Raw genomic sequence first — 17,154 nt, 5'->3', positions numbered from 1 at the left:
GGCAGCAGGCGTGGGGTTCCTGGAGGGCATTGACCCGGCCATACGGGTCACCCGGGGCAGAAGGACGCACCTGAGAGTGAGCACTGACTGTCCAGCTGTCCTCCAGCCAAGGGGGGTTAAACCTGAGAGCATCTATCCTGTTTTGCATTTGAATTAAGCCAGGATGAGCCCATCTAACAGGTTCCAGTCCTTTCTGCAGCTAATTAAGAGCAGGATTGAGGTCCTGGCTCTGCGGACTGAAAGCAGCACAGATGGGAACAAAGTCTGGGCTCTGGAGGGAGGGGCCTCGCAGCCTTCAGGATGCCCACAAGACCCACCCTCCTGTCTGTATTGTGAAGCTGGACAGACCTCTGAGTAGGTGCCGGTGTGTGTGACTTTGATCATGTGCGTGTGAGCGTGAACATGCACATACCCGTGTGTTTGTGTCTGTGTGTTAGTGCATGCGGACATGCGTGGACATGTGCACGTGTATCTCCAAGTGAGCATGTGGGTCGTGTGTGTACGTATGTGATCATGTGTGTCTGCCTGTGAGTGTGATCGTCTCTGCATGTGAATGAGTGTATACGTGTCCATAGCTCATGCAACCATCCCCAAAACCACTGTAGCCCGAGAGATGGAAAGAGCCGCTGGACTGCGCCCAGCTGGGGCCCCACCCCAGAGATGACAATGACCTTAAATAGCCCCACCCCGGGCACCAGGGCTGCTGGGGAGGGAAACGGAGGGGAACAGGGCATGGCCCTGCCTGGCTCAAGCTCTGCCTTCCACTCCATTTCGAGCTCATTCAGGCCTACTGGTCGTGGTGGGAACAGTGAGCACTAGGGGCCCAGACCCATCAGTTTCCCACTAGACCCCCACAAACCACACTGCAACAGCCCTGGTGAGCTTCCAGGTGCAGGAGACACACCTCTACCCCAAGCATTCTTGTAGCCATGTAGATCCCTCTCAGCACTCCCATCTCCCCGCTGAAGGCCCCCCAGGAACCAGGGAGCTCCTCTCATGTTTTAAGGGGAAAGTGAATTCTGGCGTGCAAACATTATCACACATTCATGCACTCGCGATCTAATTTTAGCTGCAAGAGGCTTCGTTACAAGATGCTCACATAATTAAGCGGCTTTGTTCCCAGGGTCTGGAAGCCTGTCTATCCTTCTGTTTCATTTAGAGGAGCAGCAGCCACTTGATGGAGAAGCTGAGAGCTCCAGGAGGCCTCACTTGCACAACGGACAGCCAGAGCCCTTTCCGTGCCTCCAGGCTCTTCCACAAGAAGAACCAGCCACAGGGCCTTTGCATGTCATTGCTCATCAGACACCCGGGAGCACCAGCCCCCTGTAGGGCACCCAACCATGTGAACTGACTCAGCGTGACCTGGGTGTACACTGAACCCATCTTTCTACTCATCTGCAGGTCTGGTTGAGGTCCCTTGTAAGCCACAAGGCTATCACAGCAGCTGGCTCTTCCCCGGGGAAGGAAGGGAGGTCTCTGCGGACCTGCTGCAGGAAATGGACCATCTACCAGGGGGTCCGGCTGATGCTGTCCTGATTCCAGGTTGGGCAGGAGGGTGGGAGGCCCAAGGGTCAGTGGGCCTGGCCCTCCAGCCATTCCGGTGCCCTTCCCAGCCTCCCCAGCGTCTGGGTCTTCTCCTTAAAGTCACACGGGGGGTGGGGGCCGGGAAGAGAGAGGGCCAGAGTTGGGAGCTAGGCACAGGAGGCAGTCAGGATCTGGCTGTCCATCCCATCGAGACTCTAGGCTTGCTTCGGGGGTGCGGGGACCCTTGGGTGCACGGCAGGTACAGCCTACTGGCAGGCCTCACGTCTTCCTACGACTCCAGAGAAACAGTTTCATCAGGGGCCTTTCCAGACTGATTCTCGGAGCCAGGGCCGTGGCAATAAGCGTTGCCAGCGTTAAGCAGAGAGCGGCTGTGGGACGGCCCAGGACAGGCTCCGCACCACAGTGAGTTTGGCGGGCACAGGAGTGGAGGCCTCCCTCCGAGGAAGGGCAGCCCGCCAGGCCCTCCACCCCACCTGCTTTCACCACAGTGGCTCTGGGCTTCCCCGGGGCCAGGGGGAGTGCAGGGTCAGGATGTTCCAATGCTGGTTTCCCCAAATCTCTCACCCCATTTTCTTCTTTTGGCACAGTTTGGCTCAGCCTGCAGGAGGGCAGACCAAGGGGCCCTGCCGCCATCACTCCAAACCTGGAGAAGCTGTCCAGGGGCCCACACACCATCCTCCACCTGGCCGGGGTCCAAACCCCCAACACACTGGAGACCTGGTAGCGCGGCCTCATTCTGGACCCGAGGTACCCAGAGGGGAGCTCTGGCGTGGGCGGCCCCCTGTGTTCGGGCCCAGGCTTGCCCTGGAGCCCTGCGGGCCACCTGGGGCCCTGCTCGTTGATGCTGAGATGCAGAGTGCCCCAAATCTGGAGCACAGATCGGCAATATCATCTCCTCTCCCCAAAACTGGGGGTGCTGATGAAAGCCCCATGCTGATGGGGGCCGGCATTGTGGTCCCAACTGGGGGGCCGGGGTGCTGGCTGTTGGGCCCAGCATGGGACACAGAGCCGGGCATTTGGGTGGCCGATGTCAAGGCAGGGCCAGCGGCAGTGGGCTGGGATGTACAGGAAGATGTCTTGTTGCCCGGCAAAGCTCTTTTGCGCCTAATCAATCTCTGGGCAGGGGATGAGGGGGTCTTTGTGGCAAGGCTGGTGTTGGCCGTGCTGACCACAAAGGCGATGGTGCTATGAGGAGAGGCCATGGCGCCCCCGTCCCCGTGGGCAGCCTTGCTGGAAGTGCCGCCGTCCGATCTAGACCTCTCCTTGGTCTGATGTCTGGGGATGTGAGGAGAGGGAGGAGCACTCAGGGCTCCCGACACAGGCTGCTTCGTTGTGCTGGCTCCCGTGGTCCCCGACAGGGTGCTCTGGCGTGGGCGGCCCCCTGGGTTCGGGCCCAGGCTTGCCCTGGAGCCCTGCGGGCCACCTGGGGCCCTGCTCGTTGATGCTGAGATGCAGAGTGCCCCAAATCTGGAGCACAGATCAGCAACATCATCTCCTCTCCCCAAAACTGGGGGTGCTGCCGAAAGGCCCATGCTGATGGGGGCCGGCATTGTGGTGTTAGTTGAGAGGCCGGGGTGCTGGCTGTTGGGCCCAGCTTGGGACACAGAGCCGGGCATTTGGGGGGCCGCTGTCAAGGCAGGGCCAGCGGCAGTGGGCTGGGATGTGCAGGAAGATGCCTTATTCCCCACTGAAGCTCTTTTGCACATAGTCAATCTCTGGGCAGGGGATGAGGGGGTCTTGGTGGCAAGGCTGGTGTTGGCCGTGCTGACCACAAAGGCGGTGGTGCTAGGAGGAGAGGCCAGGATGCCCCTGTCCCCGCGGGCAGCCTTGCTGGTAGTTCCGCCGTCCGATCTGGACCTCCCCTTGGTCTGGTGCCTGGGGATGTGACTAGGAGGAGGAGCACTCGGGGCTCCCGACAAAGGCTGGTTCATTGTGCTGGCTCCCGTGGTCCCCGACAGGGTGCTCTGGCGTGGGCGGCCCCCTGTGTTCGGGCCCAGGCTTGCCCTGGAGCCCTGCGGGCCACCTGGGGCCCTGCTCGTTGATGCTGAGATGCAGAGTGCCCCAAATCTGGAGCACAGATCGGCAACATCATCCCCTCTCCCCAGAACTGGGGGTGCTGCCGTAAGCCCCATGATGATGGTGGCCGGCATTGTGGTCCCAACTGGGGGGCCGGGGTGCTGGCTGTTGGGCCCAGCATGGGACACGGTGCCAAGTACCTGGGCGGCAACTGCCAAGCCAGGGGCAGCTGCAGTGGGCTGTGATGTGGCCGAAGATGGATTATTACGGGTTGCAGCTCTTTTGCACTTAATCAGTCGCAGGGCAGGGGATGAGGGGGTCTTGGTGGCAAGGCTGCTCTGGGCCTTGCTGACCAGGGACGTGGGGCCACTAGGAGGAAAGGCCAGGATGCTCCCGTCCCTGCAGACGGCCTTGCTGGAAGTGCTGTAGCCGTCTGATCTGGACCTCTTCCAGCTCAGGTTTCTGGGGATGTGACTGAAGGGAGGGAAACTCGGGGCTCCCGACACAGGCCGGTTCGTCGTGCTGGCTCCAGCGGTCCCCGACAAGGTGCTCTGGCGTGGGCGGCCCCCTGTGTTTAGGCCCAGGCTTGCCCTGGAGCCCTGAGTGCCATTTGGGGCCCTGCTTGTTGCTGCTGTAATGCAGAGAGCCCCTAATATGGAGCACAGGCCTGCAACTTTATCTCCTCTCCCCAAAACTGTGGGTGCTGCCAAAAGCCCCATGCTGATGGTGGCCGGCATTTTGGTGCCAGTTGGGGGGCCGGGGTGTTGGCTGTTGGGCCCAGCATGGGACACAGCGCTGGGCAACTGGGGGGCCGCTGTAAAGCCAGGGGCAGCAGCTGCGCCAGGGGCGAGGACAGCAGAGGAGGTAACCGAGCCTGGGTGGGCACTGGCACGGGTTCCCCAGGAGGCAGATGCGGGTAAGGGAACCACATAACCTACCTGGGTGCCACTGCCCAAGGACAGCTGGACTACTGCCGTGCTCAGGGCCTGGAGTGGGTCTGGAGCCTGAGCTGCCGGCTGTCCATGCGCGGGAGAGATTTGAAGGGTGCTGGCTCCGGGCCACTGCCCACCAACAGCCCCGAGTGGGGCCTGGGCAGTGGATCCCGGGTTGCCCCTACCTCCAGGCAGTGCAGGCAGCCCTGGGGGAACTGTGACTGAGGCTGTGATGTCCCCGGACGGCATCGAGGGGGCCTGGGTAGATGCAACGTTGCTCCCACTGCAGCCAGGGTGAGACCCCAAGGGGAGAGGCTGGGAAGAACTGGAGCAGTCCCTGGAGGTGACCTGGGAGTCAGAGGCTGGCAGCGGAGCAGCCACTGCAGCAGGCAGGGCCAAGGCACTGGATGGGCTAGCTGGGCCACAGCTGCAGGTGGCCTCTGTGTCCCTTCGAAGAGCATCTTGGATGCGCTGGAGAGCAGCTTTCTTTTCCCGGTCCAGGTCCTCAACAGTCACTCGAAACCCCGGCTCAGGGGGTGATGGCAGCCTCAGAGGCTCCCCTCGCCTGTGTGGCAGCAGAGGAAACTTGCGTTTTCGGGGCCTGGAACAGTCAGCTGGGGATGAATAGGTCCTCTGCGCTGCCTTCTGCCCCGTGGTGGTATCGGCAGCCTTTTCCGGCTGGTTCTTTTGGCAGAGTGCAGGCACTCTGGCAGGACACAAGAGGCTCTCTTGGCTGACTTTTTTGGGGGACCTCGGGGGCTGCGAGGCCTGACTTGGGGCCAGACGCCTCTTTTTCTGGACCGGGTGGCAGCCCCTGGTGGAACTGTAAGAACTGGTGATGGCATTTCGAGTGGGGCAGGAGCTCCTGCGGGAGCTGGGGGACTTCTTACTGTATGGGTCTTCTGAGCTCTCTTTCCGGGGGACGGCTCTCAGCAGAGGCCCAGGCCTGGGCACAAAGGAAGAGAGGCCTCCGTGGACCCCCAGGCGCCTAAATGCCCCCTGTGGGGCCACAGTGCCTTTAGGGTCTTTTCTGTGAGTCTCTATCTGGGCTGTCCCTTTGCCGCTCTGTCTGGGATTTCTGCACACCTGCTCCGCTGTGGAGTCACCAGGGTCATTTCTGGGTGTTGAGGGCCGCAGCCCAGTGATGACCCGCTTCTGCAGCAGACAGGGGGTGACTGTGTCCTCGATGGACTCGGAGCGGCAGCGGCAGGACATCTGTGATCTGGCATCTGACAGCACTGATTTCAGCCGGTAGCCCCACCTACAGGAGGAGGTAAGAAGCCACAGAAGAAAGCGCGGGGTCGCCAGGGTCCCGGAGTACCTTCTCCAAGCTGCTAGGACGGAGCGCGGATGCCAACTTGCAGGGTACTTGGAAGACCGCCTGTGAGTGGACCCCGGGGCATGGACCGCCGGGCGAGCCCTGGCCTCCAAGAGTTGTCTGTGGCCACAGTGAGCCCGGTGGGGGTGGACCAGCCCTCCTGGCAGGTGTGGACCCCGCAGAGCCCGGGGATGGGGGGAGGGGCATGGCCTGCTCAAGGAGGTGCCCATAGAGCAGTCCGGTAAGGTCAGACGCTGAGGATAGCGAACTAAACTCGCAGCGCTCTCCTTCAGCTGCCAAGTCACGGCTGAAGGCCTAGAGCACAATGCGGGGCCTGTTGCCAGGACACAGCTTTAGAACCTGGAACCTGAGGAGTGAGCGCGCGTGCAGGAACCCCTGTGCCCAGTGCAAGTATCAGGCCTGCAGAGGCGCCATGGGGGGGTCAACTCCCTCGTTCCCAACCCTTGGGGGATTCACAGACCTCTTGGGCTTGGAGGCTGAACTGAGGAAGGGGAACGGGAGTGCAATGGGTGCCAGCCATCTCCCCTGGCTGGGCCTGAAGCACTAAGGGACAAGATTTGGTCCCATAGCCGCGCCCCTGCAGACCCATCAGCCGGGCATGGCAGGGCTACATGCATTTTCTCTTCCCTGGGCAAGTGCCTGCATTGCCTCCTTCTCTGGGTGTCAGGCCCTTTGGTTCTGGGTGACATCTTGGACGGTGGGCTCACATGTGGTGCGACTCTGGCCTCTAGGAGACGCTCTGAAGACCTTTAGGGTTCTTTACCCATTTTGATTAATCCAGCAACAGGGTGAAGGTCCAAGTGGGCATTCCTGGTGCTCTCTGGGCTTTTCTCTCTCGCTGCTGCCGCCACTCGGAACCAAATTCTCACCACTGACTGCGGCAGCTGCCGTGCCAAGTTCTTCATGTCTGTCCATCCCTATCCAGTCCTCAGAGGCACTTTAAGAAGGAGGGAGTCTTCTCCCCGCTGTTCCGTAGTTGGGGACGCTGAGACACGCAGATGATTCACCGCCTGTCCCAGGTCACCCAGCTGGCAGGCTGATGCCACCCTGAGTCCATGCTTTGAGCTGGGTCCTAGAGGCTTGCAGGCCTGGCTAGAGCTCAGGCCCTGACCTTCCCTCATCCGTATAGGTCTTAGAGCTTGTTGGACACAGGTGGGAAGGGGGAGAAGGTGCTGAGCAGTCCCCACACTGGGACTGGGGCTTGAGTGGGGCCTGTTCCCTGTAGCCTGGCCCTGACCCCAACAGCTACATTTGCAGCGTGGCCCATAGGCGGGGTGGACCCCTGTCCCCCACAGGGCCCTTTGCCACTCTCCCAGGAAGTACATCTTGGGCTTTAAGGGTGCTGGCCTGAGCATGCAAGAAAGGTGGCCTGGGGGCTGAGAGATGACGCTGACTGCCGTGGACACGGTGGCAGGTAGTTGGGAAAGATGGGGCAGCAAGCAGACAGAGAAGCAGAGAAGGGACAGCTCTGCAGAAGGAGGTGGTAGGGGAGAGGAACAGAGGGGACTGACAACACACACACACACACACACACACACAGGCACATGCACACGCACACACAGAGAAACAGGGCAGATAGGAAAGAGGGGAGGAGCAGTGACCGAGGGATACAGTGAGGCCATCTAGATCCTGCTCTTCCTCCTGGCTGCTCGTCAGGTCCCCAGTGGGCAGGTCACCCCCACTGTGTCCTAGTCAGTCTCTTCCTCATCTGCATAGCAGTTTGGTGGGACCCTGTACCTGCTTGCACAAGTGGGTGGCATCTACCATTCCCTGTGTCCAGGGCTGGCCTAGTACCAGAGCTTTCATCTGCTCATGGCCCAACCCACACCAGGGGCACACAGAGACTTCTAGCAATGAGAGCTCCTGAGGCCACAGACATGCTTCCGGGGGCTCAGGAGGCTGAAAACTTGGCCTGGGAAGAGACTTTCTTTCCCTGGCGGTTTAGCAGCTGAAAACGGTTCCCCCCAGGCCAGGAGCCAGCTGTGTTCTTGGATAGTCTGTGACCATGGAGTTGAACATGCTTTCCAATTGTTCAGTAACGGGAGTCCCAACATAACCTGGCTCACATATTTTTATATGTGGATATAGATTTTTATCTATCCGTAGAAAAAATGACAAAATTCTTTGTTTTTAGAGATTATTTCTCATACCTGAATTCATCTCTACACTGCGCGGGGGGGAGGGGGCGGACTCAAACTCACAACCCTGAGACCAAGCATCACACACTCCACCGAATGAGCCACCCGGGCAGCTCGTCTTTTTAGAGGTTATTTCTAAAATTCTGCCTTAAAATTTTTTAAAGATTTTATTTACATATTTGTCAGAGAGAGATGGAGAGCACAGGGGGAGGAGTTGTAGCAGGGGCGAAGCAGACTCCCCTTTGAGCAGGGAAACCAATGCGGGCCTCCATTCCAGGACCCCGGCATCATGACCTGAGGAAAGGCAGATGCTTAACATACATAGACAGGGGTCCCAAAAATTCTGCCTTGAATTATCAATTTATTTATTTATTATTAATTGCATTAACTATTAATTATTAATTTTATTTTATTATTTTTCCTTTATTAATTTTATTTTAAAATTAATTTATTTTATCACTTTATTTATTATTATCATTATTATTATTTAGCATTTATTTTATTTTATTCTTTATTTATTATTTAAGGACAAGCTTAGGGAGTCTGTGACACTCACCCAGGCTCCCTGTGAGCCTGCTGTCTGGGACTATAAATAGGAACATTTGCTGATAGAACTGTAGGCCAAGGCAAAAATGGCCCTCTGGACATGTATCTAGGGACCTAAAGAATCAGAATTAAAGATTGGCCACTGACTAACTAAACCTACATTCCCAGAGCTAAAAGCAGATCCCTCTGAAAATAGAGAATTCCAACAATAAAGTGAAAACGAACAGCAAGAAAGTCAAATGACTCAAACATCAATATCAAAAAGCAAAGGCATGTCATGACTGAAACAAAGCAGAAGGCCCTTGAAAGTAGTCACTCTAAGATGGAAAAACTGATGTGACCAAAATAATTCAGAGAGGAAATGGGGTTTAAATACCAAATAAAAATAGGTCTCAGTGATTCTAAAGACCCACGTCCATTTTAAAAACTGCAGGGCCCCCCTTTCCAGCTGTTCAGGAACATCACGATGTGGTCGGACAGAAGGACACGCGGGGCACCGTCAGTGCCATGACCGTCTTGACCACCGGCAAGGGGCTCAGCCAATGTCACGTGTGTCCAAGCACAGAGAAGCCATCTGGTCTGATATTCTGCGGCCATAGGGACAGACCTGCCCTGTCTCCATGCCTGGACCTGGGATGGCAGACATGGGGCTGGCAAGGGGCTCCAGCACGGTGGGCAGACGGGCTGCTGGCCACTGACGCTTCCACAGGGATCCTGCATGCGGCCGGAGGTCCCCTCTCCCTGCACCTGCTCCTGGTCTGTCGGAAGGCGAGAATGAAGGGAGACAAGTGTGAGCTCTTCCTATAGATGACTGATGACTTGGGCAGGTCTTCCTGGGCTTTCCTGTGTTGCTGACCCGGCTTGTTCCGTGCACCATGGCTGTTCTGCGGACCACCTGGATCCCGGCAGGTGCAGGCTGTCCCGGGGTGGGGGAAGGGCGCTGCCTCTACAGCTGGCCAGCGGTGGGGCACTGAGCGTCTGGGTTTTGTGAATTAACCCTCTCAACCTCGGGAGGTTTATCCCTTTGCTAAAATGCTCACCGGTCCTGTCTGCTGGTGACCACCTAGCACAGCCTTGGGCTTCTCTCATGATTTTGGCCATAAACCTGTCGACGTTACACCGGGTGTCTTCAGAGAAAATGTATTGTGTTCTGGGGGTGGATGCCTATAAAGGAACACACGTCTATTTTAGAAAATTTGGAAAACGTGAAATTAAATTAGAACTCACCAGTGACGTTACTGCATCAGAGAAAACTACCAATGGCATTTAACATCTTTAGGTCTTTTGTTCAAAGGGTATGTTGCCAGAAGCCGAATCTTTAACATTGAATCTTTCGGGGCACGTGGGTGGCTCAGCCCGTTGAGCGTCCGACTCTTAGCTCAGCTCAGCTCATGGTCTCAGGGTCGTGAGATCAAATCCTGCCTTGGGCTCTGTGTTGGGCATGGAGGCTGCTTAAAGAAAAAAAAAAAAAAAGGAATCTCTCCTTCCATTTTTCTTTGTTCCACGTGTCCCTTGTGGCATGAGACTCCCCTCCTGCCCACTATGGGCTCTTTCTTCGCAGTTACAAACCAAGCTGCCATGAACATTCCGGAAGGTCAAGCTTTCAGCAGCTCATCATGCTCTCATCGTGTCATCACACATGGAGTCACTGGTGTGAGGGACTCGCGTGTCTCCTGCGTCACTTGTGAGACCATAGATACTTTTGGCTTGTGCCCCCCTGGTGATTTAATAATTTAAGCTCTCTTCAACATCTGATCCCCATGCTGCAACCGCCTAGCTGCTGATTAGCTGCAGCCGGGGTATTGCAGGGTGGGGTACTTTCTTGGAACTAAAGCAGGGAGGGGATCCCTGGAACTAAAGCAAAGTAGGGGTAAGTTCAGCCCTTGGGTCTGAGATGGCTGCCCAAGCTAAGATGGCGGTACTCATGCTAACCCACTTTTACATTCCCCCCTATTAGTTGTTCATAATGAGGAATCTTGTTCCTTTGTAGGGCAGTCGTGGGGGCCCTCAGCAGTGGGCAACTTTTCATATTGTTGTCTTAAGACCAGGAGTTGGACGGTAGTAACACGGTTCTTTACAAAATTAATAAGTTTGGTTAGAATGCAGGGGCCAAAAGTTAAAATGAGCCCAAGCAAAACAAAATGGGTCAGCTAAGGTAGAAACTAGGGTGGTGAACCAGGGGGACTTATTAAACCAAGCCTCAAACCAGTTCTCCTGTGCTTCTCTTTCTTTCTCTTAGCTAATCCCTCTCATACCTTAGCCATGGATTCCTTTATTACTCCCGAATGATCTGCGTAAAAGCAGCATTCTTCTCCTAGTGCAGCACATAGTCCCCCCTGTTGCAGGAACAACAAATTAAGCCCTATTCTATTCTGGAGTACTACCTCGGACAGGGAGGTAAGAGATAAAGGAATTGTTAAAGTAGACTTATAGAATCCTGGTCGGATCTGTTGGGGTAGGGGGTTGGTCAGGCTAGGATTGTCCTTAGCAAAACATCAAGGTGAGGGCAGTTAAGTCCCCAGGGGAGAGCCACTCTGTCTGTTTCAAGGGCTTGTCAGTAGGTAAGGAATTTTTTTTTTTAAGATTTTATTCATTCATTTGACAGAGAGATAGATCACAAGTAGGCAGAGAGGCAGGCAGAGAGAGAGGAGAAGCAGTCTCCCTGCTGAGCAGAGAGCCCGATGTGGGGCTCGATCCCAGGACCCCGAGATCATGACCTGAGCTGAAGGCAGAGGCTTTAACCCACTGAGCCACCCAGGCACCCCAGTAAGGAATTTTAATGATTTTCTTCTGCCTCTGTTTCCCACATAGGCTAAACGTGAGGTGGGATGGCCTTAATTTTCTTGGCCCCCATATTTCCCCCTGAACAATTTTGACCCTTAAATCTTTAAGGTTGTTGAAGGTGGAAGGTCTCATCTTCTGTAATTTCTTCCTGCTGAATAGGGGTGTAGAGTTGTCCCTACCTACTCGGGTCAACACTGGTCCATTGGGGAGTGTGTAGAGGAGTTATGAAAGACAGAGGCAGCTGAGTCCAGGGTTTAAATCAATCATTAAAGGAGAGAGGGACTGTTTAAAGTGCTAACCTGAGTAGGTCAGAACCCAAGAAATCAAGATGGCTGCAGTTATGTCAGGGCTAGACTCGAGGTGGGTACAGCTTTGTATTTCTTGGCCTCCACACGCTCAGAACGCCTCACTCAGTCACTCCCCCTCCTGCTCGGATGCTCCCCACTCAGACCCCTCCACTAGGACACCCCCCCCCCAGCTTGGATGCCCCCCACTCGGATTGCCCTGCTCAGATGCTGGGTCACCAGCGCCAAGGAAAGAAGCCAGAAGAAACACGTTTTCAAACTATCAATGGTAAAACAGAAATTGGGATCCACCATGCTTACAGAAAATACAGAAATATCTTCATATTCTCTCTACAGAAACAATGATAGAAAATCACTGTCCTAGAAAGAGATGAAAGAACAGAGGCCACAGCATGTAGGCAGGCATGTGATGGACTACTGGCAGCGGGTAATCGATCATTTATAGACTGTTTTGTTATTTCCGTCTCTGTGTGCCATCTTTGTGATGTCTGTGGGGCCAGCTTATTGAGATCTATAATTTGTTGTGATTTCTTAGTCTAAGGAAATAGTCAATTTTATACCGCACATGCTAGTTTGCATCTTTCTCTTAATGAGAGCCTTCAGAAGGCGGGCCTGCCGGCTCACTGAGGGGTGTGGGCGGCCTGGGTGACCCCCACTCCCACCAGGCTCTGGGACTGAAGCAGCCCAGCCAGTGCTCAGGGTAGAGATGCAGCCCCTGATAACACAGAGGAGGTTGGAGGACACTGTGACCAACCAGAGGTTTTCACTGCATTCCCCCAGAGCATTATCCCTGGCAGGGCTCCCCACCACCCTAGGGCACTAGGGAAACCATTCCACACATCTACATTACAAAGGCTTTAAAAAAAACTGTTAAACCACTATATCTTTAAGCGTTTTCCCATAGCCTGAGCCTTCTCCAGCCTTTGCCAAGCTTGTTCCGGCCTCCATGTGGCCTGGAGTCCCTTGGCCCAGTGACGTCACCCTGCGTTCAGGTGGAGCTCCCACCTGGTGACGTCACCACGCAGCCAGGCGGAGCTCCTGTGGAATGACCTCACCCCATACTGAGGTGCAGCTTCTTGCCCTCACTCAGTCCCTGTTGCTGACAGTCCTGTGGTTTTTCTATTTACTAGACAAATGTCACCATCTGGTGAAGCCAGGGGACCCGGTTTCCAGGTCTCTATCACTGAATGTAGGCCTCTGAGCTGATGTCCTTCACCTCTTCCTGTGGCTCCCAAACTTGTAAGACTGGGGGGCCTCTTGCTGATGTAGCCATACTTTTAGAATTTCCAGCCTCTGGGGCGCTCGGGTGGCACAGTGGTTGAGCACTGGGCTCTTTTTCTTTGTTAAAGATTGTGTTGATTTGAGAGAGAGGGAGAGTGGCAGCAGAGGCAGAGGGAGAGGCAGACTCCTTGCCAAGTAATCAGCCCTACGTGGGGCTCAATCCCTGGACCCTGGAATCATAACATGGGTTGAAGGCAGCCGCTTAACAGAGCCACCCAGGTGCCCCTAAACTTTGGACACTCGGTCTCAACTCAGGTCATGATCTCGGGGTCGTGGGAGCTCTTTGGGAGGCAGCTGGAGCCTTACTCCCTGGAGGCCTTCCCAGGACAGTTCCACCTGCTCCCGGGCTGACCCCTTCCTCTCAAGCCCCCCACAAGGACACCTGTGGGTGGCCGGCTGCCGGCAACTTCAGGTCAGCCTGCCGCACACGGGGGGTTGCAGGCCCATCCGTCCTGTGGTGCGCGCTCCTGCCCCAGGGCTCAGCGTGGTGCCCGTGCAGGGGCTCCTCCCGGGTACCCCCAGATCCAGGGAAAATCCCCAGCTGGGGTACACCCACCTGCTGGGGGACACAGATGATTTTACATGCTATGTGGGCAGCCTTCTTTGGAGATTCAGGTTTTTGCTTTTTAGCCTTTGGGGGAAGGAAAGCGGGTCCTGGAGTGGTCCTGGCACAGGTGAGCTGAACTCCTGACCCCACCAGCCTGTGATCTCAGCCCAAAGGCCCAGAAAATGCTGGGTCCCAAGGACTCTGCTCGAGGGAGGCTTGCTCAAAGAGTCAGGTGTGGGCCAGTTCGGAACCCCCTGAATTCCACCAGTGTCTACAACACAGACATTGAAACCTCCATGGTGCTCTGTGCCCAGAGGCCCCTGTGGGACCAAGCAAACCTGCTGGGGGGACCAGCAGGCTCTGCCCCCAGGACAAGCCCGCATTGGAAGCCAGCAAGGCTGGACAGGGGCCTGGACAGTGCCAGCAGCTATGGCTGCCACTGACAGCACCGCCTGGCCATCACTCCCACCGGGGCCTCCCGCACCCACGGAATGGGAACATGCCCCCCCCCCCACATACCAGCGGGCCCTCCACCTCAGACCAGCTCCGGCCCCTCCCAAGGACATCGGGTATGCTGCCCCTCCCACCTACCGGGCTCCCTGTTGGGTCTTCAGCTCTCAGAGTAAGGATCCCTGAAGGTCCTCGGTGCCTGGAGCCCTGTTCCCCGGCCAGGCCTGTCCCAGCTCTCTGCCATCCCAGTCCTCTGTGGCCCGGTCCTGGAGGATCCAGGAGGGGTAGGTTGGACTCTGCTGTAGCTATTCCTCGGGTCCAGCTCTGTGTCTCCCACCTGGTCACCAGTGAATGCTCTTTGAGTGAACAAATGAATGAATGAACAATCCTGAGCTTCTGGGAATGACTGCAAATAGCAGACACTTTTGTGCACTGCCAGAGAGGGTTTGGGGATGGACTCGGCTCTCATATGAGCAAATGGAGTCTGTCCTCTCCAGAAGGGGGTGTCTCCTCCATCCCAGAGTGGGGAGCCTGCCCCCTGAGATCCAAGGACCCTAGACCCAAGCAGCGGAGCTTCTGGGGTCCTCTCCTGCCAGACCCTGGGTGTCAGCCTGAGAGTGGAGGGTTCAAGAGGGGGCCTGGAAGCGTCCCGGTAAGGCTGGTCCCCTTCTCACCTGCTTTCCCAGAAGCCACAGAAGGATCGTTCCTGTGCTCCCAGGGCTGCTCAGACCCCAGGCAGAGATGCAGGATGTGTTCCCTTCCAGGATGTTCCCCTGGCACTGCTCCCTAGCATTCTCCAGGTTTGTTCGCATGGCAGAAATTCCTTCTTTTTCAAGCCAAATAGTCTCCCTTTTTGTGTTTGTGCCACACAAACTGGGTGCCAGGGACGGCGGCGGGGAGGACATCTGGGTTCTGGCTGGCTGCTGGGTTCGGGTTGAGGCCCTGTCCTCACAGGCAGCGTGACTTTCAGTGTGTCACATGCGCGGCTGTACCACTTTCATCCATCGTCCCCCTTGGGAGCTGGGCACCTGCCGAGAGGAGGGCCGGAGCGCGCAGTGGGTGCTCCTCAGCTGCGGGGAGGGAGGCCTCAGACACCTGCAATGTTGGGCAGTCACTGGGGGGACCTTGAAGACGTGCTCGGGGGAAGGAGCCTTCTGCATAGGATTCCACTTACTCGAGAGGATGGTAGAGACATCGGGACCCTGGCTACCTCCTGGGCTGGGCGCTGGGACCCGCGGAGGCCGGGAGGGAAGGAATAATCTGGCAAGGCGGCAATGCCATGCAGCCTCAAGAGTTCGGATTAGGCAGCTGTTTTCCTTTCTTGAAACTCCGTAAGTTTGACCTGAACATTTCACTGCAAGTACATTTACCCCAAAATAAAAATCTGTAAAAAAAAAAAAAAAGGTTACCTCTAGTTCGTGTCACACACAGAATTTAGGGGGAACTCTGCAAATGTTCATGGTGTTCAAACCCCCATCCTGGCGAGGCCCCTGGGACACACCCCTGTCCACCCTGCCTCAGTGTGAGGCAGCTCTGTCTTCTGCATCCCAGTCCATTCACCTGGCCTTGTCCCAGAACCTTCCTCCTCCTGCTGTCCCCAGAAGCCTAGAAGAGCACCCAGAGTTCAGCCACTGGAGTGATAGGGCCTCAGACAGCACCAGGCTCACCTGGCCGGGGGGGAACTGCTGAGGGGGGAACGGGTGGGACCTGAGCCCCGCTCAGTAAGGAGGGTGTCGGGTTCCCCCACAACACACGGCGAGGCCTGGCTGCCAGCCCCCCTGCCCAGTCTGCTGGTCACCGCCTCACCCCTCCTCTGGCCCAGCGCAGAGGCAGCTGTGAGGGGGCGTCCTGCTGTATCTCCACGGCAGGGCCCGTCTGCGCACGTGTGTCCTTGTCAGGACACTGAGTCCATGGGTCACGCACAGAGAGGTTTACTGTAAGGAGCTGGCTCTCGCAGTCATGGAACCTGCAGAGCCCATGTTCCTGCTCAAGTCCGGAGCCTGGCAGCCACTATGGGACCAGCAAGAGCTGCGTCTCAGCTTTAAGGCCATCAGGCAGGATCCCCCCCACATTCAAGGGTTTGATGGTCAGCCTTGTCTGCCACTTAGCCCTCAATGGATTGGACGAGGCCCACCCTCTGAGGAGCGCAGTCTATGGATTCAGGTGTTAATCCCACCCAGGAATGCTGGGAACAGCATGCAACTAAGTATGTAGGACCCCCGTGGCCCAGTCATGTTGGCCTGTAAGACTTCTCATCACACACGCCCGGAGCCGATCACTGATGGCCCCTTCCTTGCTAACAGGTGTCTGGCAAGTCTGGCACGGCCAAGATCCCAGCCCTGAGCTGGGACAACAGGTGTCTGTCCCCAAGTCAGCAGACCCCGCTGTTCTCCGACTCTCCCACCTTGGCTGCCCCCCACCAGGGGCTGAGCCCAGGAAGGCTGCACGTTTCTCAGTCTGGGGGGACTGGCCGCAGCCCCTGGAAGGCACATATCCACTTCTCCAGCCAGCAGGTACCCAGCACAAGGCAGCAGACATTTGGTAAGAGGCACCCTCTCTGGCCTTGCTGATGGCATGGGCATAGCCTGAGGGAGGAGGCAGAGCTCTTCAGCAGCCCCTGGGGGCCCCAGGGCTCCTCCGGGCAGGGCTGGGGGCAGGCCCCACGGGCTGCAGCAGGAAGCCGGGAAGCAGGCAGGGGCTGGTGCTTAACCCCCCCACCCCGTGAATGCGAGCACCCTGTACCGGCATCCCTCTGTCCCACGCCCTCCAGCCCCTGCAGCATCACATCTCATCAACAACAGCCCAACCTCAGGGCTGGGACCTAAGCAGGCACAACAATCAGCTCCATGTCCGGTCCCCCGCTGGCCTGGCCGTGGAAGTCCAGCTGAGGTCTGAGAACCCGCTTTCCTAACCAGGTGGTCTAACCGGTCAGCGCTTCCCTGGACTAAGAGGGGACTTCCCTGTTGGGCGGCCATTAACAAAACGTGCCAGATTGGGGGGGCTTGAACAGGACCATTGTTTCTGGCAGTTCGGAGGCCAGGAGTCTGTGGTCACGGTGGTTGCATGGCGGGGTTCTGGGGAGAGCCCCCCTTCTGTGGCTCACGGCCACTTTCCTGCTGCTTTGCCACGTGGCAGAGAGCGCGCTGTTGTCTGTCTGTTTGCATGAGGGCACCACCAGGGCCCTGTCGCGAGAGCCCCGTCCTCGCCACCTCTTCACCCTCCAAATACCATCACCCTGGGAGTCAGGGCTTTGCACGTGGACTTCAGGGGC

This window comes from Mustela putorius, unplaced genomic scaffold (genome assembly GCF_011764305.1).
Source record: "Mustela putorius furo isolate JIRA1106 unplaced genomic scaffold, ASM1176430v1.1 tig00000179_pilon_pilon_pilon, whole genome shotgun sequence".
In the NCBI taxonomy this organism is placed as follows: Eukaryota; Metazoa; Chordata; class Mammalia; order Carnivora; family Mustelidae; genus Mustela; species Mustela putorius.
The sequence above is the reverse complement of the archived record's forward strand: the minus strand, read 5'-3'. Positions refer to the sequence as shown.